The 24292-nt window shown below is 33.9% G+C and overlaps 1 protein-coding gene and 1 long non-coding RNA gene across 4 annotated transcripts in view; one reads left to right on the forward strand and one right to left on the reverse strand.

Annotated features, from left to right (window-relative positions):
• Positions 1–24292, forward strand: part of Grm5 (glutamate metabotropic receptor 5) — a 464736-nt gene that overhangs the window by 73511 nt on the left and 366933 nt on the right. The gene's annotated exons all lie outside the window — the stretch shown is intronic.
• On the reverse strand, positions 1–24292 carry LOC125611993. Its single transcript, XR_007342228.1, has 3 exons — positions 23557–24292; positions 20656–23259; positions 1–1895 (listed from the first exon to the last, which is right to left on the reverse strand). It is a non-coding gene; the product is annotated as an uncharacterized LOC125611993 (long non-coding RNA).

Below are 24292 nucleotides of genomic sequence, written 5' to 3' on the forward strand. Positions count from 1 at the left end.
TTTGACAAAAATAAAAGAGTATACTAACCATTGGGAAATGTTTCCACATCTTGTTACTTTCCCATTTGTGAATTTATGTACATTTATGTACAAACATACATATGGTTGTGTATTTATTATTTTTATATATATATATATATATATATATATATATATATATATACACATACACACATGAACATACACATATAACAGAAATACTTACATATAATGAAGTTATTTTTCATCATTAAACCAGCTTAGTCTTCCAAGGGAAAGCAGTTAATTATCAAAATGTAAATTGTGTATAGCAATATCTTCTATATCTTTAAAATGAAAAGTTATTCTCTTTGCATTCCTATTAAACCTCCTATTTCAAGATCTCAGCTGACAGAATGATAACCTAATATTTTACATATGAATTATTTAAAAAGGCAAAAACATTTTTAATTGGAACAAAACAGCCATTGCATACTATAGGCATACTATAGGCAATAAATATGACTCTGCCTATTATAAAACAGAAATACTTTTAGAATTCTAGATTTTAAACAATTGTTTTAATATCCTTGGGTCCAAGAGCATTGACTTGTAATTGGTTCTTTGAGGCTATAGATTAGAGGAATCTATAATCTGTCTTTGCTTTAAATAATCATAGCCTTCACCTATTAGACTTTATTATGTTTATCCCATATTTCCTTTATGTAATATGAGAGTCCTCAGGGAGGAGGTCAGTGAGGAAAAAGAGTGACCTGACCCAGTCAGGATGGGCTTGTGTTAACTTTGCCCTTAGCAAATTTCCTTCCTTCTGGGTACTCTTTTCCAGCACACGACCCTTTAGGTCTTGAGTATGTTGTCTGATGTGACTGCTTGACAATTCTTGAGAATTTTGCTGTATCTGTCTTCCTCAGATGCCCTCCTATCTTACCTCCACCTTGCATGTTCCCTCAGACCTCTATAGCAAAAGCATTTTGCTGTCCAGAACACACCTCCTCTTTTGTGGTTTCTACCAAGTTGTAGGACTCTTCAGAGAAGCTGTGCGTGTGTATGTGTGTGTGCGTGCTCGCGTGTGTGTGTATGTATGTCTATATATAATATTGTATATAATATTTTATATACAATTATACTTCAAAAATAGAATTGGAATGCAAGTTTGTTATTTAAGTTCTGAGTTTAATTTTATATGATGTATATGAAATATAATATATAATATATATTATAAGGATTTTGAAGAGCTGAGGATGATTAGATATAGAATAAGATGATTTGGGTTTATTTAACACAAAATATTTAAACATAACCTGAATGATCATTTGACAAGCATAAGTAGTAAATGATCCAATCTAAAAATTTCCTTTCAAGTTAAAAGTACAAAAATAGCATCATGTCTACAGATGAGCATGCCCATTCTTCCTTTTTTAGGTAACTGTGCTTCTCCATGTCTATTCTTGTGAGAAACCAAGTAGTTAGTTGTTGGTCAAGATATGGTTCTTGAGTCAATATTCTGGTAATGTGCAGATTTATCCTAGTAATGTGTTCATTGCCATTGATGCTGCAGTCTGGCTGGGCACAAAATCACTAGCCACTCAAGCAGGAACAAACTTTATTTCTGAAACTCACGCCAATGCCACGCACTCTCCTGGGAAATATGCCGAACTACACACATGGTGTTCTCCTGGGCCACACTACACCAACAGACAAATCCCTCCTCCGGAAATCCCTCCTACTGCACTTCCCCAAACAATGGGAACTCTCTGGGAGTCCTGCTAGAGCTCCAAAGTAGCAGGCCCATGCGGACAGCAGGGGTCTAATATCCATTTTAATGCAGATCTTAACATAATTATATCATCTCAATGGCCTGCTGGCCTCACCTTTCAACCAAAAATGCCATGCATCATTCCTACTTGGCTGTGGCTCTCAACACATTGATGTGTTAATTAATGTATCAGAGTATTGTTTAATTTTATTGGGTGTTTTGCATAATGAGTGGCTTTGATTTGATGATAGTACTAGACAATAGTCTTACAATCTTATTTGGCTAATTCCTCAGGGATAAAAGGTTAAAATACACTTTGGAAGATTAGCTAAGGCTAACAGGAAGATGTATTCCAATCATGTTACACTGTATGTATTCCAATGTGCAAGATCCATTTCGCTAGAAGCAAGTAGCATGGGAGAGCTGTGCAGGACTTTGCAGTTTATCAAAGCCCAGTATTTGAATTTAGATTTATTAAACTCCCCCCAGAGAAGCTCAGTCATACTTCCAAAGTAGAAATGATTTGTTATTTAAAGTACTGAATTTAAGTCTGTACTCCTCTAGAATTAACTGACTACTTGTATTGCTATTTCAAGAGGTCCTTTATTACATGTGAATGCCCATTTCTTAAATCTTGGAAGGATTCACACATCTATTGAAGAATGAATATGCTATTTGAAGCTGAGATGACTTTATTTTTTTCTCAATGGTTATTTATTCATTTTGTTGTGTGATTTGATAAGTCAAATACTTATTATATGTTATGCTTAGGAGCATTATTTCCAGATATTGAATCATCCAAAACATGGTTGATTTTTGAGGCAATTGATGTAAAGAGTGAAAAACAAAAGCAGGAGAGGGAAATCCTATAAATTTCTTCTTCAAGAAATACTCTTATACAGAAAAATGTTACAGTTATTCTACTCCGATCATTCCCCAAAAAGTTGGTTGCCAAAGAACTGTATTAGTTTTCTATTGTTGTATGACAAATTACCCCATGTTTCAACAACTTTAAATAACAAATATTTGGGGTTGGGGATGTGGCTCAAGTGGTAGCGTGCTCGCCTGGCATGCGTGCGGCCCGGGTTCAATCCTCAGCACCACATACAAACAAAGATGTTGTATCCGCCTATAACTAAAAAATAAATATTAAAATTCTCTCTCTCTCTCTCTCTCTCCTCTCTCACTCTCTCTTTAAAAAAAAATAACAAATATTTATTATATAACAGTTTCTATAACCTGTGAGCAGCATAGCTGAGTGACATATACTTATTTATTAAATCATCACATGGAGATCTTCAGGAAGAAATATTTATTTAAACATCTCATATTATTTATTTCATATAGACTTTTATATATTTATTTTCAGCACTGGGGATTGAATTCTGGGACCCTGAGTTGCGCTAATTTTACTTTTTGTTTTGAGACAGGGTCTCTCTAAGTTGCCTAGACTGGCATTGAACTTGTGATGCTCCAGCTATAGTCTCCCTAGTAGCTGGAATTACAGATATATGTCACCATGCCAAGGTCATTTAGTCTTTACAGGATCCTATGACTTAAGTACAGTTGACATTTTATACATTATGAAGCTATATACAGATTGTACTGTGGTTAGCAGTTTGGGTTCCATTTAGTGATGAGGAATCTGAAGATAAATTTATATATATTATATATCTATATCTATATATATCTATATCTATATATATATCTCTCTATATATATATTTACACACATATTTGTATATACACACATATATGTATATATAATTATAAATTCCTATTATTTATGTTATAATTATATATTCCTATGTATAATCTACCCAAGATTCATAGTTCATAATGGCAGAGTTATTATTCTAATTCTGATCTGATGGACTCCTAATAATGTACTCTAAACTACTTAACAACACAACCTCCAAGGCACAGCCCTTTGATGGGTACTCATCATTAATTATCTTATTTTTGAAACTGTTAGAAAAATACTTTCATATAAAATATAATGGACTTCCCTGGTTATGAGATAAAAGAACGTAAAGAGAAGAGAAAAGTGCTAAATTCGTAAATTTGAAATTTAGAATTTCAGTTTTGGACTTCCTCTCAGAGCAGAAACCTTTCTGATGTACATGCTCAGTGTGTCTACCATCAGCTTGGGCATCTCCAGTAGTGAAGACATACTGTCTGGCAGGCAATCCATTTAGTTTTTGATTGGTCATCTCAATTTTGTTTTAATTACTCTCACAGTCATAATCTGACTCCTTCCAACTTGGTTTTAATTTTACACCAGTTTTAAAATAGTCATAATCTGTAATCAGTCAGCATCTGCACCCACTCAATGTATGTGTTTTAAGTTTTAATTACCCAGGAATGAATTTTATTTCCCTCTTCTTGAGGTTCAAATCAATAATCATTAACTGGAATCATTTCACTTAAAGCTTCATTAAATTTACCAAATTAACTAATCAAATAGGTGGAACTAACATAACAAATAAGCAATTTCACAAACAGCTCTGTGCTAGCTGCAACCTGAATATTCATGTAGAAGTGAAATTCCAGTGTTTAGCAACTGTAGCTCTGCTCAAGTAAAAGCAGAGCATGTTACGTTTGTGACACTATTTCACTCTTAACCATAACCAAGGTGGGGACACTGGAATGGTCCCATGTTACATACAGAAATGAAGGCTAGGTGAGGCACAATTCACTCGCAGATGTCGGGCTTCACATACTACTTTTTCACCCACAGTAGGTTGGAATAAAAGTGAGATCAACAGTGTCATTTTATTAGATATGAAAACTATGCCATATGTTAAGCACTACATTCTAGATTGAAATGCTTCACAAATGCTATGAATCACCTGGGATAATGATAAAAGGCAATTTCTGATTCCATAGATCTGGGTTGAGCCTAAGATTCCACATTTCCATTAGGCTCCCAGGTAATGCTGATGTTCTGGCCCAAAGTTTTGCCAAAACCCAATGTTCTGCCAAACATTGTGGTACAATTCAGACCTTTCAACATCAAAAAGGGTGGTCCTAGACCAGCAACAGGAGCATGGTATGAGACATTGTTATAAACTCAGGCTATGTGGCCTCAAATGAAACCCACTGAATGAGTACATCTGGGCCTGGGACTTGTAAATCTGTTTTGGAAAACCTCAAAGGTAATTAATATTGGCACTAGAGTTTGAGAAGCCTTCACTGGATTTCATACTGAATTAATATCAGAAGAAATGATGTCTCCTCACTCCCTGGAGCTGTGTCTCTCCTGAGTATCACATTGTTTCTCCCAGAGCTGAAATGACCTGCCATTAGGGTTTGTGAACATCAACGATTATCTGTAATTCTGTTTCTTCTCATTTTATGTGGTTGCTTTACAATATCTTAACTTCATAAGCTTCAATTGTATCTACATGCTAAAGAACACCCAATTTATATCTCCTATCCTATCTGCCTTTAATTTAAAGCTGGCATATCTGATTTTCAGCTATTTATATGCATAGGAACATCTGCCAGGCCCATCAAATTCCTTATATCTAGAATGTTAGTCATTAACTTACCACAAAATTTTTTTTTAAGTAGCTTTTACTATGTTTGATATTCCCATGTATTGCTTTCTAAGGATAGAGTCTTCAAAATATTTGTTAAGTCCTTCTTATCAATCACTCCTTAAACATTTTTATTTAACAAATTTCAACTTTCCCATATTTTCTTTTCAGTATGTTTCTACTTTCTTATATCACTTCCTGAGAGAAGAAAAAATACAATGAAGTTGTGAGAGGATTTATGAACTTTAAAATAATTTATCAAGTGTGCATTTTAGAGACTGTAGTGAGCACTTTCACTATATTTTATAGACAGTCAAGGAGATAAGACATCAGAAGAATAGATATGCAACTACATGAATGATACAACAGTTGGGCCAATTCAATCTTTTTTTTTTCAATCTTTTTGTTCCATTTCTATACCCACTCAAGAAGCCAGGAAAGTGAGTACTCACCTTTATAGATTTACTTAGAGCTTAGTATAATCCTGGATATTGAGATATAAATAGCCATTTTAGAAGGCTACAAAGAAAATGTCTATTTTCTTGATAAAAAAGAAAGTTATGTCATCTCCAGTGAAAATTATAGAACACTAAAGAAAGCAAAACTCTCAGTAGAGTCGAGGGAAGGAAACTGGTTAAGGAAGGAGGGGAGGGCAAAGGAAGTATTGGGGACTGAATTAGTGCAAATAATATTCTGTGATTTTATAATTATGTCAAAATACATCTGATGTTATACATAGCTAGTTCTTTTGAACTAATATTAGTTTTTCTGAACTAAAAATAATTAAAAAAGAGAAATTAAAGAAGATCTTAAAAGAGGGAAATAACTTCTGTGGTGCTAGAGAGGCAGAAACAACATAAGGACAAATTATCAAAAGTGATCTACAGATTTTTTCCAAATCCCATCAAAATACCAATGATATTCTTCATAGAACTAAAAAAAAAACAGTGTTAAAATTAATTTAGAAGAATAAAAGGATAATAGTCAAAAGAATACTGCACAAGAAAAGTGATGCTGGAGGCATTACAATACCTGATCTCAAATGATACTACAGAGCTATTTTCTGATATGTATTAACTGAATGGTAACTGTGGGCTGGTAAGGAATGGCTGGAGGAGGTGGATCATTGGAGGCATGTCTTTGGGGTATATATTTTATCCTTCCTGAGGGGAACTCTCTATGTTTCTACCTTCTGGAAATGTCCTAAGCAGCTTTCGTCTACTACACTCTTCTACCACGATGTTCTGCCTCACCTGGAGCCCCAAGAATTGGAGTTGGCCTTCTATAGATTGAGACCTCTGAAGCCATGAGCCCCCAAATAAACTTGTCCTCCTCTAATTGTTCATGTCAGGTCTTTTGTTCACAGCTGCAAAAAAGTTCACTGAAACAGGGCAGATTTACTCCAGCTTCTTTCAGCTACTGGTGTCTGCTATCCTTCTTTACCTTGTTTCTGTAGGGGTTCTGTGTTTGGGACTGGGGATCTCTGATAAACTTCATGATTGTGGCATGCTTGGTGGCTGGGGAGTTTCTGTGCAAAGGTACAGAATGCCTGGCTGCTGGGAAACTACCATGTAAAAGACATGGGATGCCTGGCCACTGTAGCAATGTTCTTCAAGAGGGTTTCGACCTTGATCTTAGGCACATAACTCCTGGGAATAAAGGGACTTACTTGGTTGATAACTACAGTGTTTCACCAAGCTCCAATGCTCCTGGATCTGCCTGCTTAACAGTGACTTTAGACAATGGACTTTATTAAGAGCTGCCCAAATCTCCTGACATTGCATATTGTAACTGTGAAATGTAACTGCAGAATAAGCAACCTTACTGATACTCCAAACAATAATGTAGTTATGGTACTAATGACCTGATGTAACCTATTGGTATAAATAAATGTGGCCACTTGGACAAGGAGCCACTTTCTTGGACAAGGAGCCTCTGCACCTTGTCTCTGTGTCTCCCTTTATTATTCCTTACATGTTTTCATGTTATTCCATATCTGACTTCACTTCCACATGTTTTTCCTTCTGTGTACCTCCAATCTCCCTTAGCTCTTGTGGTGGCATTTTAGGACACACTTGGATAATCCAAGATCCTCTTCCAGTCTCAAGATCAACATATTAAGCTGATTTCAAGACTTATCTGCTGAGATTTATCTTCAAAACTTATGTGTCAGGACCTGATTCCTTTGTAAGGCCATTCTGCCTAACCACATCCGCTAATTCGCCAATTTCTGTTTCCTATGTACATTTTCCCACATATGACCAATAAATCTATCAAAATAGAAAGGGAGAAATAATCCAACTTATTTTCCAGCCCAAGATCTCATTCAGATTTTCATAGTTATCTTTATCACATTTTAGGTGTAGCAGTCAATCCAGCCTCATGTGTTTCATTCATTGTCACTTCTTTTAATATCTTTCAATCTGGAATACCTCCTTGGTCTTTCCTGTCTTTAGTGGTTCTTATTCACATTACAGTTGCTTTTAGAATGACACCCCCCCATTTAGTTTGTCTGATACTAGTTATGAAAAAACTGTTAAACATTTTAAAATTTGCATATTTTAGCAAGAATAGTGCAGAAATGATGCTGAGGTCTTTTCAGTGCATCCATCATATCACAAGGTGCACAGTGTTGGTTTCTCTCATGAATGATGATGCTAGCATTATATCATTTAATGCTACCTGTTAGATTTCTTCACAGGAAAGTGAATTTATGAGTATGTGTTGTTTATTAATAAACACTATGAATCTTTTTTAAAATTTTAATTTGTTATATATGACAACAGAATGCATTACAATTCATATTACACATATAGAGCACAATTTTTCATATCTCTGGTTGTACACAAAGTAGAGTCACATTCTTCATGTCTTCATACATGTACTTAAGTTAATGATGACCATCACATTCCACCATCTTTCCTACCACCATTCCATTCCCCTCCATCCCCTTTTCTCCTTTGCCTTATCTAGAGGTCATTAAATCCTCCCATTCCCTTCCTCCCATAGCATATTATGAATCAGCATCCTTAAATCAGAGAAATCATTCGGCATTTGGTTTTATGGGACTGGCTAATTTCACTTAGTATTATATTCTCCAGCTCAAATATCCAATTTACCTGCAAATGCCATGATTTTATTATCTTTTAATGCTGAATAATATTCTATTATATTATCCATTCATCTACTGAAGGGCATCTAGGTTGGTTCCATAGTTTAGCTATTGTGAATTGTGTTGCTATAAACATGATGTGGCTGTGTCCCTGTAGTATGCTGTTTTTAAGTTCTTTGTGTATAGACCTAGGAGTGGGATAGCTGGGTCAAATGGTGGTTCTATTCCCAGTTTTCCAAGGATTCTCCATACCACTTTTCATATTGGATGTACCATTTTGCAGTCCCAACAGCAATGTGTGAGTGTGCCTTATTCCCTACATCCTTGCCAACACGTATTGTAGTTTGTATTCTTAATAGCTGTCATTCTGACTAGAGTAAGACAAAATCTTAGAGTAGTTTTGATTTTCATTTCTCTAATTGCTAGAAATGTTGAACATTTTTTCATGTATTTGTTGATTGATTGTATATCTTCTTCTGAGAAGTGTCTGTTCAGTTCCTTGGCCCATTTATTGATTGAGTTATTTGTTTTTTTGGTGTTAAGATTTTTGAGTTCTTTATATACTATAGAGATTAGTGCTCTATCCAACTTGTGTATGGTAAGAATTTGTTCCCAATTAGTAGACTCTCTATGCACCTCACTGATTGTTTCTTTTGCCTACAAGAAGATTTTTAGTTTGAATCCATCCAATTTATTGATTCTTGATATTAATTCTTGTGCTATAGGAGCTTATTAAGGAAGTTGGAGCTTAATCTGTTTTTAGGAGCTTATTAAGGAAGTTGGGGCCTAATCCGACATGATGGAGATTTGGGCCTACTTTTTCTTCTAATAGATGCAGTGTCTCTTGAACACTGTGCATCTTATTGGAAGTTTTCTTATTGATTTTTCACACATCCACTGATGAGTTTTGTGTGAATCAATATCACAATGATGACTGTCAAGTGGTCATCTTCTAATTCTCTCATTCATATTAAATTTGTTAGTCAGCATGGAAACAATCTCTTTTCCCCAATTTATATATGAGTCTTTATGTTTTTGTGTTAGCATGGTCTCATGAATTCTTTTTTTACTTAAATAACAATTCATCATTATTACTTATTGGAAATTCTGCCAGATTTGTTCAATGGGAGTTCCATTTTGACATGTCCTTTGAGTACTTTCAGAGCAGCAGAATATTTTTGCCTAGGAGGCCTCAAGTCAGCCATTTCTCTCCAGGAAGACCTAAATCCTTTGTATTTAAAAATAATTATTTGAACACTGTTTGTACCCTTCATGACTAGGGTGTTACTACACTATCAAGAGACTTAGATAATAAATACTCCCTGTACTATGTATGTATATGAATTAACCTATGTATTCATACATCTTAATGATAACTAGTGCTATATCATAATGAACATTGTTCATACAGATGTTCACAATCCTATTCAAGCACCATATCTCCTTTCCATATTTATAAGCCAGATTTTCAACAATGAAATCAGTGTCTTTCATTTTCCTTAGTGAATTTTTACATTTGTTCAATTCTGCTCATATGTTATCAAAATCTTCACCATGACAGCAGAAAGCTGACTGTCTTCCCTACTGGGTGTACTGGCTGAAAGTTCACACAAAGAAAGAGGAGAAGATAGGAGAAGGAAGAAGGTAGAAGGAAGATGAGAAGAAGGATGAAGAAGAAACAGTCATTTAGAAAGCTCAGCCCCAGAATCCTATCCACCTGTACCAATACACTGGCTTATTGCTAGAACCCTATCTGCCATTTCCCACTGCCTTCACGTTGTGTGTACAATCTGAGAGCTGGGCATTCAAAAAGGAGAAGGGAAGGAGGAAGAAGGATGCACCAATTAGAAATAGAATTCCAGATACATAGCACTCATACCATTGTGCCTGCTCAAAATGGCACAAAATTTCTGTGTACTATCTGCCCAACAGTCCAGAATAGATGGAAATGGAGACTTATTGTTTGCATAGGAAGAAGAGATAATAATTTCTATTGATCAACTAGTAGTGACATTAAGTTAAAAGTAATTAGACTAGCAGATTATTCAAGGCTTGGGTCTTCATTTCCCAATTTTCTCATTAGCAAAAAGGGATTAAGTGATGGACTTTTAACCATTGGAATGCAAATAGAAGTTGTATGTGACATTTTTGCAACAAGATTTTTTAAGCTATGCTTCCTTTACCTCCCTTTTTTTATATTTATTTATTTTTCTAAAATGTCAATCAAAACTTAGAGGAAGCAGGGACACGGGAATAAAGAAATAGGACTCCTGAATTGTAATGTGTGAAGCAGAGCCATCTACTCTGGACTGTTGGACATGAGAAAGGATTATGTTGAAGTTACTTATTTGAAAGTGCACAGTGTTGGTTTCTCTCATGAATGATGATGCTAGCATTATATCACTTAATGCTACCTGTTAGATTTGACCCAGCTATCCCACTCCTAGGTCTATACCCAAAGGAGTGTTAGCCATGCATTCTGCACTCATGGATTCAATCAATCACTGAAGCACAAATATTAGAAAAAACCATGTCTGTACTGAACATGTGCAGACATTTTTTCTTGTCATTATTCACTAAAGAATACAGTATAAAGCAATTTACAAAGCATTTCATTGTATTAAGTATGGTAAGTAACCTAGAGATGATTTAAAGTGTATGAGAGTCTGCACATAGTTTATATGCAAATGCTATACCATTTGTATAAGAAACATGAGAATCTGAGGATTTTAGTATCTGTAGGGGATTGGATCCAGTACATCACAGATAGAAGAAAACTACTTCCATGGTCTATTAGTAATAAGATCTAATTCAAGTTACTCAAACTAATATAGCTTTTATTTTGATTGATTGATTGATTGATACTGGGAATTGAACTCATGGGCACTTGACCACTGAGCCATATCCCCAGCCCTATTTTGTATTCTATTTAGAGGTAGGGTCTCACTGACTTGCTCAGCACCTCACTTTTGCTAAGGCTGGCTTTGAACTCAGGGTCCTCCTGCCTTAGCCTCCTGAGCTGCTGGGATTATAGGCATGCACCACTGAACCAGGCTTAAACTAATATATCTTTTTAAACTAACATTTTCCTTACAATATTATACCTTTTAAATATAGTTATCAATAGTATAATATGTGCCCTATGAATAGGGTAACCTAACCCATTTTGGGTGTAGAAGAAAATCATAAGAGGCTTTCTAGAGTAGGCAATACCTACTTGAGCCTCTAAGAATAAGTATTAATTAGACAAAAAGGAATGAGTTTTGTTCCCATGGGAGATAAAAGCATTTGTAAAAATAAGAGGAATGAGATTGGATATTATGTTCATGAAATGGGTGGTAAAAAATCTCTCTCTCTCTCTCTCTCTCTCTCTCTCTCTCTCTCTCTCTCTCTCTCTTTCAGTAATGGGATTAAACTTAGGGTCTTGTGCATGCTTAGCAAGTATTGTCTTACTGAGCTACATTCCCAGTCTTTTTATTTTTTATTTCATTTTGATGTAGGGTTTCACAATTTCCAAGGCTGCTCTTGAACTTGTGACCTCCTGCCTTGTGACCCTTTCTGAGTAGCTAGGATTTTAGCAGTGAGCCCCCACACCCAATTTCAATTTTTTTATATGGCTGTCAATAAAAATGTACAAAGACAGTAAATGGAAAGATGGATGCAGGTATATCTCACATGCTGAATTTCCTTCTGCACATGGAATTAACTCAATAGTCACATAGAACTTTGCAAAATGTATTCATACATTTCCTTTTTTGACAACAGTTTATTTCTTCTATATTTATTATGGTCTCGTGTGAAAAAAGAGATGTAATATGAATTATCTCACAAAATTAGCACTGCTATAAATATCTAACTTTAATGAAACAATTTCCATCATATCTTTGATAAATAAGAGTTACTAATTTTGGCTCATTTATTGTATTAGTACTCAGGAGTCTTATCTTAATGGGAGTTTTAGGAGAATGTTGATTGGCTTCAATAAAGAAATTGCAGATATGAAAATATTCATTTAATGAGGAAATTAAAACTGGTTGTATTCCACAAAGAGTACTCAAACCTTAATTAAAGGTAATTGGAAAAGTTGGTCAGGCTTTATTGACTATGTATGACCAAGGCAATTCACTTGATACCTAGAGTACCTACAGAGGTTTTACTCTGGGCTATGAACATAGGTGTCTGCAAACATTGTTAGTATTTCATATACTCATTGTATTATCTTCCTAGAAAGTAAAATGTATAATCAGTGGGAGAAAGATAATAAAAATGTTAAAAGCATAAAGACTTTCAATTGTCTCTAAAAATCCACAGTTGAGGGGGACAAGAGGCAAATGACTAAAATGCATTTTGGTCTGGATCTCCTTCTCACTTAATGTCCATGACTTTCATTCTGTTCTCATTGCTGTTGCCCTAGGTTAGGCCTCACTGCCTCCTGTTAAGCCTAACCAGATTTCTTATGGCCAGGATTATTCTCTGCTCCCATCAATATGCTTTCCACACCAGCTCAGGAGTTTTATTTTTTAAATATAATTGTATTATTAACACATCTAGAATACTGATGGCTACTCACAACCTAAAAAATAAATAAATAAATAAATTCTTGACATGGTATATAAACCCTTGATTATCTGCCCCCTGCCTATTTACTTTTCTTTATTCATTTTTATATGTGTAAATCGGTAGTTTTTAGAGTAGTCACCAAGTTTGTAATTATTATCATTATATAACTTTAGAACAGTTTTTATCACCTCTAACAGAAACAAACTGTTAACTTATACTAACCCTACTAACTGTAAAACATGAATCTACTTCTGCTTATAAAGATTTGTCTATTCTGGGTGGACCAATGGCTTTTGAATCTACAAGTAAATATGTTGAAACCTGGGGAGGTACTTAGATAAGCAGGGTGGAGCCTTCATGTATTCGATTTATGCTGTCATAAGAAGAGGCCGGATATCAAACTAGCTCTCTTTAGAAAGTGTGACAAAATGATGGGAAGTCTGCAAGGAAGAGGGCCCTCACAGGAACCCTACCATGCTGCCATCCAGATCTTAGACTTCCAGACTCCAGAACTGCACAAAATTAATTTCTATGGTTTATAAGCCACCCGGTTTATGGTACTATGTTACAGCAGCCTGGGCTAAGAAAGCGTATAACTGTATACCTTAGTTTTTATCCAATGTGTCAATCTTTTAACTGATGTGTTTAGAACATTCTCATTGAATATTATTTTGTTATATTGATATTAAAATCTACTAGGTATTTTGTATTTGTTCAGTATGTTTTTGTTTCACTTTTCTACTTCTTTGTTGTTGCCTTTTTGCTATACATGGGTTAACAGAGCTAACCCGATGTATACATTGGCTATTCATGGATTAAAGTAATTTTCATTCTTTTCCTTTCAGTACTTTAAAGATGTCACTCTATTTTCTTCTAGTTGGTATGATTTTTGAGGAGAAATCTTTTATAATTCCTATCCTACTGTACTTAATTTGACTTTATTCTTTTGTTACCTTCAAGAATTTTGTTTTCTTTTGTTCTCAGCTGTTGGAGCAAGCTGTCCTAGATATAGTGTTTTTATATTTATCCTGCTTGGTGTTTCCAAGTTTTTGGATTGTTATGGTTTGGATCTGGAATGTCTCCCCTAAAGGCCCATGTGTTGAAGTCTTGATCCACAGTGCAGCAATATTCTGAGATGTGGTCTTGGTAGGTGATTAGATCATAAGGGCTCTGACCTCATCAATGAATTAATCCATTAATGTATTAATAATTTGATGGCCTTATTTGGAGGTAGTGGAAACTAACTGGATGAAGTAGGTCCTTGGGAACATGCTCTGGAAGGATATATAGTGTCTCTGATTCTTTCTTGTAGCTCTTGCTTCATAGCTGCCATGAGGTGAGCAGCTTTCCTCTGCCATGATCTTCTGCCCTGATGTTCTGTCTTGACTCAGTTCCAGAGCAGTGAAGCTAGCTAACCATGAAACCTCTGAAATTCTCAGCTTATTATTTTCCTCTTTAAATTGTTTGTCTCAGATATTTTGTTCCAGGAAAGAAAAGCTTACTAACACATAGATCGATAAATTGTTGTCTACTAATTTTATAATTAAAATTATTATTTTGTAAAATAAAAGTATTGCTTTTCATTTTTCCCTACAAATGTCTGTCGTTTTGTAAGTGTTCAATCAATTGGTTTTCCTGTGACCACAGTACTTGCAAGGACTGAAAAAAAATTGTGAACCTGATGTTAATTTGTCTTCTTTCTGTTGGACTGGGAACAGAGATTGTCCTACCTTCCCAAATTACTGAACAAAATAAAGAATTTGAAATAGACGTAAGCCTGTAAAATATAATCTTTAAAAAATACTCTACAATTCCTATCTATTCTACTGCCTTTCAAAGAAAGGGAAGATATTTTGAAGTCATTAGTTTAAAAAGTTTGGGTGGAAAGGAAACACCTTGAATTGAATTTTGCTTCTGTGGTGGCTCCAGTGTCTGGATAACAATTTCTGACAAAAAATGCTTGGTACCATATTCTTCCCTCTAACTGAAGTACCTTTTCAAGATTGTCTAATATTATCTGAGGTGTAAAATCAATTCTCCTTTCTTATCCATTTGGTCCTAGTTACCAGATTCTCAGCCAACTGGGATCACAAACTACAGATAGAGAGTATATCACTTGTAGATCTGCAAAGACTTTAGACTGCATAACCTGTTTAGATGTAGCCCAACATCATCCATCTGTTCTGGGCCTTTACTGAAAGAGGAAAGAAGAACCCAATAAACACCAAAATTCTGAATATTTCTAATGTTTTTCTCCTGATTAGAGACTCTCTTAACTATGTGTTTGCTTTGAAAGGACTGAGGCAAGCTCAACCATATATTTGCCACAAAATATTGAGAGTTATAAGTTTTCAAAAAAATGTGGCATCTGTGTCTTCACAGCCTCCCACACTGTCTCAAAGGCAATGCTACATATTTTATTTCTGTTAGTGAAACATTCCAATTTATGGTACTAAAGTTTAAATTGTTTAGAATATAGGCTCACATGCCATAAAACAATCCATATTAATAAATTGAATGTGGCTGAAACAAAATATAAAGCTACAACCCAAGCTTCAAGAGGTTCACCAGCATAAAGTTATCAGGGGTCCATGACCTTTTCATCCTAATCTTCTGTGATTCCAAGCAAGTTGCTTTTATCTGTATATTCCAAAAGGGTTCAATCACATAATGGTATTCCAGCCAGGAGACTAAAGGGAAGTGAAAGTTATGAGGGTTCTCTTTAAAAACACAGTATAGGTATTGCATGCATCACTTCAGCTGAGATTCACTTGCTGGGAATTGTATAAACAGCAATACTTCACTATGTAAGTTTGTGAGCGAGGCTGGAAAAATATAAACTTAATTTTTGGTAACTAGCTATTAAACAACAATTTCATCACTATGAAAATGAGATAATGAATATTGAGAAATGTTACCACTTGTAATCTGTAGTCTCTTACTTAATGCATATTCACATCAGCTTTGCTATACCTCTTTGTCTGAAATGACTGTGTCCTTTGTTTTCCAATTTGTTAACTCATCCATTTTTTTGACCTTGCATTCATATATAAACTTTTTTGAGAAGTTCTTATAGAACTAGTTACTCTCCCCATAACACAAAGCTATTTTCTCATTTCCAACACATTAGTATATTCTAAACTCTTTAAATCAGATGGTGAGATACTCTAGGGTAGAGAGTATGTCTTACTTTTTTTTTTTTAATATTCCATGTGTTTAGCAAGAATCTGCTTTAACAAAGAACATAATAATGGTGAAGAATGAATGTATTCAAAATAGATGAGTGTTGAGAGAAAGAATTCTTAGACATGTTCAGAATAATTGAGTTAAAACTTGAATAAATGAATGTCTAAATGAATAAATGGACATATTAGTAAGTTTCAATATATAAATGAGGAATGATGTTGTTTATAAATGAACATTTAAAGAATAAATGGAAAGATTGGTAAGAGTGTGAATATGAGGATAGATGAAAAAATGTATATAAGAATTAGAGAATAATTGGATGTGTGAGTGCATTGTTGAATGAACTGGTTGTTTAGTATGTCTATGAACAGTTAGCTGAAGAGTTGGGATGGAAGACAGAACAAATGAATGAAAATGAAGAATGAATGAAAATGAATGAAATAATGAAGAATAATGAAGAATCTACATATACATAAGTACATGAGTAGATGACTGTAAGCATGAAGTGTGGGTGGATTGAGGGAAGATGCGTAAATAGACAAGTCATTAAACTGGTGGTAAACAAATGCATGAATATATTGATCAGTGCACAGTGAATGGTTTCTATGTACATAAATACTTGAATTGACTCTTCTGCCATAATACATGGAATTGGGAGGTGAAAAAAAAAAAAAGGCTGGAGTTTTATCATACCTCTGCCAAAGCTTCTGGATTTCATGGGTTACTCAAACTCTGTGCATCTCAGGTTCCTCATTTCTAAATTCATATTATAATAAATAGCTTGTGTATTTTCCTGGGGATAAAATAGACATTATATAAAGTGACTGGCACAAACATGTACTCCATAAACAGCAGTTGCTATTAGAATCATCATTACCCTCATCACATACTTAGCCAATCATTTCTTCCCACTCAGCATTTCACTGATCCCTGGATATACATGAAAATATATGTGCAATCTTGGCTCGGCCTTCTAGGATCCCCCAGTTATCTGGGTAGACAGGACTTATGTATAAAAGGATTATCACCATTAAAATGAGGGGTATGCTCAGTGCCAGATGACAAATTTATGAAGAACTGTAAAAAGGGAAAGATCATGAATAGTCAAATAAGTCTTGGAATGTTATGTTTGAGTTTGGGAAGCAAAAAGGAGGAGGATTAAATTAGCAGAAAGGAGGTGATAACATCTTGCCCACACTTCTCATTAAATTGCAAATTATCTGAAGGATCATAAAGGAAAAATGAATAAGTAGCAAGAGTTCTGTTTATCTGTGAGACAAATGAGATCTCAAAACACTTGAATGAATGGCCCAAGGACAAAGAGTGACTTTGACCCTGGCACAATTGCAAATGCCAGCCTCAGTTCCTGGCTGCTCTATCTCTTTGGATTTGCCAGTACTTTTAAAACAAGCAAAAATAAAATGCTCTTGTATCTGAGCACAGCTTGGCTGAATTATTTTAATAAAAAATTAATCACTGGAACAACTGAGGTGCTTGTACATTGGACCCATTTATTTACCACTTGTCTAGGTGCTAAGAACAATATACTGAAACAATGAGTTTATATATGCTACTTGTTTCAATGTTTTACTTTTATTCTTCCTGGTTCTAAATTAGGTTGGCTTGACTTGTATTATTTATTTAGGCTATTTTTGAAGAATCTCTTATGCAAAGTACAGAGATCCCATAGCAACTATAAATCAAAGCGCTAGAGATATAGTTTTGCATATACTTTAGGCCTCAACATCTAACACAATTAGTCTCCAATCCAAACTACCATTATTAGCTATGTATTCTTTCTAGTGTATGTGCCTTTAGTGTTCGGGTTCTGTGGTATCTGAGCCTGTTTCCTTATCAGTTTCATGGGATGCTATTATCTGTGGACTTAGTTACTCTGCTTTATCTGGAATATTTTTTTTCTAATAGACTCATAGTGGGCAACTTTACCTGACTCCACTTTTGGCTACTTTTTATACTTACTGCAATTTTTTAATCCATTCAATTTTTGATCTGCATTATCATTTATAACAGGATAAATCAACCTAAACCTGTGTATCTTTCACATTTTCCCAAGTTTCCCAAAATTTGCTTCCTGGGTAATTTTGGAAGTCTCCCCAATTATCTTCCTGCTCCAACACTTGCCCTGCTACTCTTATTCTCAATACTATGTCCAGGGTGATCCTTTTGGATTGGAAATTAAATGTGTTTATGAAACATTAGCCACAAATCAACTTTAGTTAGTGGCAGATTTTCCTTCTTTAAAAATATTTGTCATTGTCTAAAGGAAATTTATAAACTCAGCCTTAACAACTCTGTAAAGTCTTTCTAAAATGTTTAGTGATATTCTTAACCTGCCTACTTCATAGGATTTTTGTGAGAGTTAGATAAGTCTATGGAAAGTACTTAGAATAGTGCCTGGCATGTGCTAATTTTAATGTGTTATTTACTGAACAATATCTCTTCTCTCAGTCATCTCCAAACTTATTCACACCAAATATAACTTGACCTACATAATCTTATTCCTTTACCCTCTCTGATTGCCTTCCTTCTAGTCTCTGCTTTGCTCATGGTACGGTAAGCAACATTCCCTTTGCTCTTCCTTAAATACTCCAAACACAAGTCCGCCTCAGATCCTTTGCCAATGCAATTGCCTCTACCTAGAACACATTTCACCCCAAGAGTGTGCATGGGTTGCTGCCTCCCCCAACCCATAGGGCTCTTCAGATGTCTCAGGTATGAAGCCTGTACTGGAAAACACATTTAAAATTTCAAATAGAGGTGAAAATGTTATATAAAACAAGAAAAAACTTTCCAAATTCTATCTGTATAAACATATTTCCTTTCAAGACAACTTTGTTTACTTTATGATTTATTCCATCCCATCTAATCTAAACACAGCAGACAGCAATGTGATTAATAAGGAAACACTGACTTCTTATCACATTTCTGTTTTCTAGGCTAAGGAGTGTTTGTCACACAGAATCTTATGTCTCTAGGTGAATCAATCAAGGTCAAGGCCTCTGCCTTCTCTGAAATTAGAAGGGGTCTATGTATGTGTGTGTGTGTGCATGCATGTACTTACATGGTTTATAGTATTCTGACATATTTTCAAAATAACATATGTCAAATCTGTTTTAAAAAATCTATATTTGTTAGATGAGTAGTATGTGTTTATCAATTCATACCTCTGAAACTGTATTTACTTTTTATTTAATGTTAAATTTTTTAAATGCACATGAAAAATATAATTTATGAAAATACATATGTTTACAAAAAATCATGTATTTTTTCATGTATATTGTATATGAGTGTGTGTGTGTTTTGTAATTGGAAATCTGAATATTCATGATTATTGGTAAAAATTTACATAATTTTTATACATATCTGTCTCTAAAAGATTCACTGGTATTTTCCTGGAAAAAATTTACTATAATATTATATCACTATTTTAAAATTGCTACAATCATCTTAAAATTTGCTTTTATGGGCTACTAAAATTTAAATTGTTGATAACTTCCATTAACTTTCCTGAAGAATAATAACCATGAACATGTAGTGAAAAGACTACTGGCAAATGGAAAACCTTTCATAACTTAAAATAATAAAATATTAAACATTTTCTGAATTTTAATTTTTTAAAATTTATTTATTTTTTTATTAGTTACATGTAACAGTACAATGATCTTGAGATTTCATACATTTGAATCATATAGTAAATATTAGTACATATTACTCATTTAGAAAGAACCTTTAGGATATTCAGTAATTTTTAAGAGCTCAAAGGTATTGGGAGAACAGCAAGTTTGAGAATCACACTGTACATAATAAGCTTTCTCTGAAAATACTTCACTGCAAATACTGATATACTAAGATATCAGGACAAAGTCTATGTAATGAAGAATGTGTTCAATTATTTTGAAATGGGTAAATACTTAATCCAAAATAGTCTTACAGTACTCTTTAACTCTGTTCAAAACAATAATTTTCTAAGACAAAATTCATCAAATTGTTTTAATGATTCTTCTAAAGTTCTTATAATAATTTTAAAAGCTAAAAAGTGTTCTCTCTCTCTCTCTCAACTCCCTTCTCTTCTGCGACTGACCACTATGGTCCTGCTAATAAAATCTCGGAAAGAACACTGTCTCCTCAATGCGAACAAGCCCACCTTAATTTATTTGATTCTGAGATATCATGTGAAGAAGATTCAGGGTGCTTTTTTTTTTTGGCAGCCAGATCACCCTCTGAAATTCAGTAATCTTAACAGCTAAACACATGCAGCAAAAATATTGCAGATGAATGCAGATCAATCCAAATGTGAACAACCTTTCTGTCCTGGATCAGGAGCCCAAGTTTCTGTGCTAGGAAGAAGCTGAAAACAAATCAAAGGGAGAATGCTGAAAACCCTAAAATCAAGGAAATGGTCATTACATCTGAATGTTCCATTTCATATACTTGGAAAAGATAAGACAATTGTAAGACCCTCCTGATTGGACTATTTATACACTATAATTGAAGATCAACCTCAGCACCTCCAGAGAACTTAAGTCTTATTCACCTTTCTCATACATAGTGCTTTATTTTTCAAGCAAGTAGCAGAGATTTTATTTTGAAGAAGAGTAAGATTTAAAGCCATTCATGGTGCTTTATAGGATCCCCAAAACCCAGGTGTTGGTTTTTACACCATCTTACCACTGAAACATCTATATTACACTTCACATGAGACAATGGTACTGTGCTTCCACAGGTAATGGTTTCTTGGTTACTAAAATTGTCCTTTTCCTGCCCCCAATAGCCTTGGAAACGTGAGGATTGAATGAACTTTTTAGAATCATTATTTTCAACACATTTAATATGGACCCATTCGATAATAGGAGACATAATTATTCTGGGGGAAAAAAAAAAAAAAAGAAGGAGAACCTTCATCAAGCCCTAAAGAAGTGACAAAATAGTCTCTGGAAAACAATCAAACAAACAAATAAACAAACAAAAAACAATTAAAAACCCCACAGTCATTCATTAAATTAGCTTTAAAAATACTAGAAATAATTTTAGTTAGTAATACATTACTGTATTAGAAAAAGTGATACAAATGTAATTTAAATTTTAAAAGTCATTATTGATTACTTCAAAGAGTGTATTAAAAGCTTGGTATATGGGCTGAAGATGTGTCTCACCAAAATAAAAATGGGTGTGTATAGTGTTAATATCATAATACATGCCTCTAATACCATCTATTTGGGAGGATAAGGCATAATTATTAAAATTTTAAGGCCAGCTTGGGCAACTTACTAACATCTCATCTAAACATTAAATAAAAAAATGCTAGGAATATAATTCAGTGAAATGGCATACTTGATTTTAATCTCAATAATCACAGAAAAAGGTGTTATTTCGTCTCCAAAACTTACAAAAATATTAAATATTCATAAACTGGGAAACATTATGTTAAAAATTTTATTCATAAATTATACCATTGAAAGGTACAAAGAAAAGTAACAGTGAGAGAACTAGACCTTATATATAACTAAGCACTTTGATAAAAAAAAAGGAAGTGAATGACACAACAAGAGAAAAGCAAGTAGGGACTTGAATTATGACTAAAGATAAATGTTCGAAAATAAAAAATAACAAATTGGTGAAGTAAAAAATAACATTAGATAAAAATAATTACATAGTATTTATGAAGACATGAAATAAATTCTCATGAACTAAAGATGGAGTTCTAAACAACTGTTATTCCTAATGCTCTTCAATAAGTAACATAGTGAGCCATTATAGTATACAGTTACATGATAGCATAAGGCTACTGCTATATTATTTCATACAGTTGAAATATGGGGGCTGGGATAAAAGAGGAGGTATGTTCAAGAAGAAACAAATACTAAACTTTGAAAAAAAATGAATTTTAGGGCCCAGAAACATATTTGGTTTTATTATATTTTATTTAACCAAACAATATATCACATACATATTATATAAAAGTGATATCTTTGTAACATTTCATATGTATAGAGGCTTTCAATAGAATTAGGTAGAACTTATTAAAAACTAGAAATTTTTAGAAACACATAAAATACTCAATTATAAATACCATGTGTGTAAATAAACCTCATCATTGCAAAGTCAACATTTTTTTTCTTCAATTTAAAGTATAATTTTTCCCATAAAACTTTTAGGATGATTTTGTTTTAATAAGAGACAAAACAAATTTTTTTTTTTACTAAAATTTATCTGGGAAGTAAAGTATGAAAAATACTCCCAAACCTTTAATTTAGAAGAACCAATAAAGTAGTGATTGTTATGTGACACTAATGTATATTATAAGCTATATTACAATAATACAGACTAAAGAATCATAACATGAACAAAATCTGAATCCATATTTATTTTCACTTTTGATATTGTTAAGAGCAACAGATAGGTCTAACTAAATTCAACCATATAAAAATTAATCTTAGACATGAAGGATGAAACTGACCAATCTGAAGTTAGAATTTGGGACTGGAGGCACAGTTAAGTGATAAAGCATGTGTGCATAATGTGCAGGGTACGGAGTTCCAACCTTAGCAACACAAAAAAGGGCAGATGTTAAGGGAAAATGATGTTGAAAATAAGCAGAATATTAAAATTATGGATCCTCCTTCCATCTATATGTACACATAATAAAAAGCTACTCATATTATGAGTATCTCTTTTAAAAGACATAAATGAGTGGAAAGATAAGATATATTGAAAAATTTGGAAAATATCTACCTTCAATAAAGAGGAAAAACTGGGTTACACTGGGCATTAGTTCTTTCTTGAGCAAAAGACCACATGTGGGACCAAGTCCCCAATGACCAGAATTACCTTCAGTAAAAAGAAATATGGGTCAAGTGATACACATGTATCTAAGGCAAAGAAAATGTGGAGATTTTCTAGGTATCATGAATGTATTTCCAACTATTACATGAGCTGAGGTCAATGCAGATAAATAGTCAAATATCAAATGTGTAAGTTAATCTCAAGACATTTATCAGCATATTTTCTAAACTGCTGTTGCTGGCAGTATTGTAATGTATATGTAATAGTGTAAAATACATAAATTACCAATAGCCTGAGTGAAATTTTAGCACTTCAAGAGCTCTGCCCCTGTGGTAAGCCATTCTTATAGACCGTGGCCGCCATTAGAAGATGGCGCCGGATTCCACTGTGGCCTGTGATAAACAACTCCTTTTATGGAGAGTTGGCGCGCAATCCCTTACCACCCTATGAGAGAGATCCACGTGGCGGCTTGGGATTGGGATGCGGGGGGCTTTATTAAGCTGTGCTTGGGCATGTCGGGGCGGGGCGCTAGAAGATGATACATGACTCAAGGCCTGAATAAACTGCTGAAAGAAGAATCCTGTGTCGTGTTTTCCCTTGCCGGCGAGGGGTCGCAACATGCCCCAACACTGTTAACCATAGTAATAACTCAACAACTACCAATTACTCCTAAATAAATTTGTTTGTGCACTGAGTGTCTAAAGTTTAACAAATTTTGTTGAAGTTACTATGTTCTGAAATTCCAAGCTTTGGATGCACAGGTGACTGAGCATGTGCAAATCTCAATTGCAAACAAATAAATTTACATTGTTTTTTCCACGAAAAAAAAAAAAAAGCTAAAAAGTATTTTCAGTTGCAAATTCTAAATAATTTCAATAAGTTATTTGTGTTATAAAATGTAGATTTCCAAAATTAAATGTAGTATTCCATATAAAGTTTCCAATTCAGATGGTACAAAACAATTACAAAATTTAAAAATAAGAACATTATGTGCTATTTGTGCTTTATATTTGTTTTGCACTTTTTATTTTTGTAGGATGAATTTCAATACTATTTTTAAAGCATTTTTATCATTTGTTTGAAATTCTATAAAATTGTTAAAAGAAGACATTTTTTGGTACTCCAAACATTGAGTAATTTCATTACAAATTCTAAACTGACTTTGAACAAAACACAAACAGAATTTCTAGAACTCATTTATAAAATTAATTTAATATCAAGCAAGCAAACATACATATGTAAAAGTAGTTTTTCAGAAGCTGAGATATTTCTAAATTATTGACGGCAAAGAGACAAGGACATATTGCCACAAGCTTAAGTTTTCCTTCTTTCTTTGAATTTAATACCACTTACA

The sequence above is a fragment of the Marmota marmota genome, unplaced genomic scaffold (assembly GCF_001458135.2).
Source record: "Marmota marmota marmota unplaced genomic scaffold, marMar, whole genome shotgun sequence".
In the NCBI taxonomy this organism is placed as follows: Eukaryota; Metazoa; Chordata; class Mammalia; order Rodentia; family Sciuridae; genus Marmota; species Marmota marmota.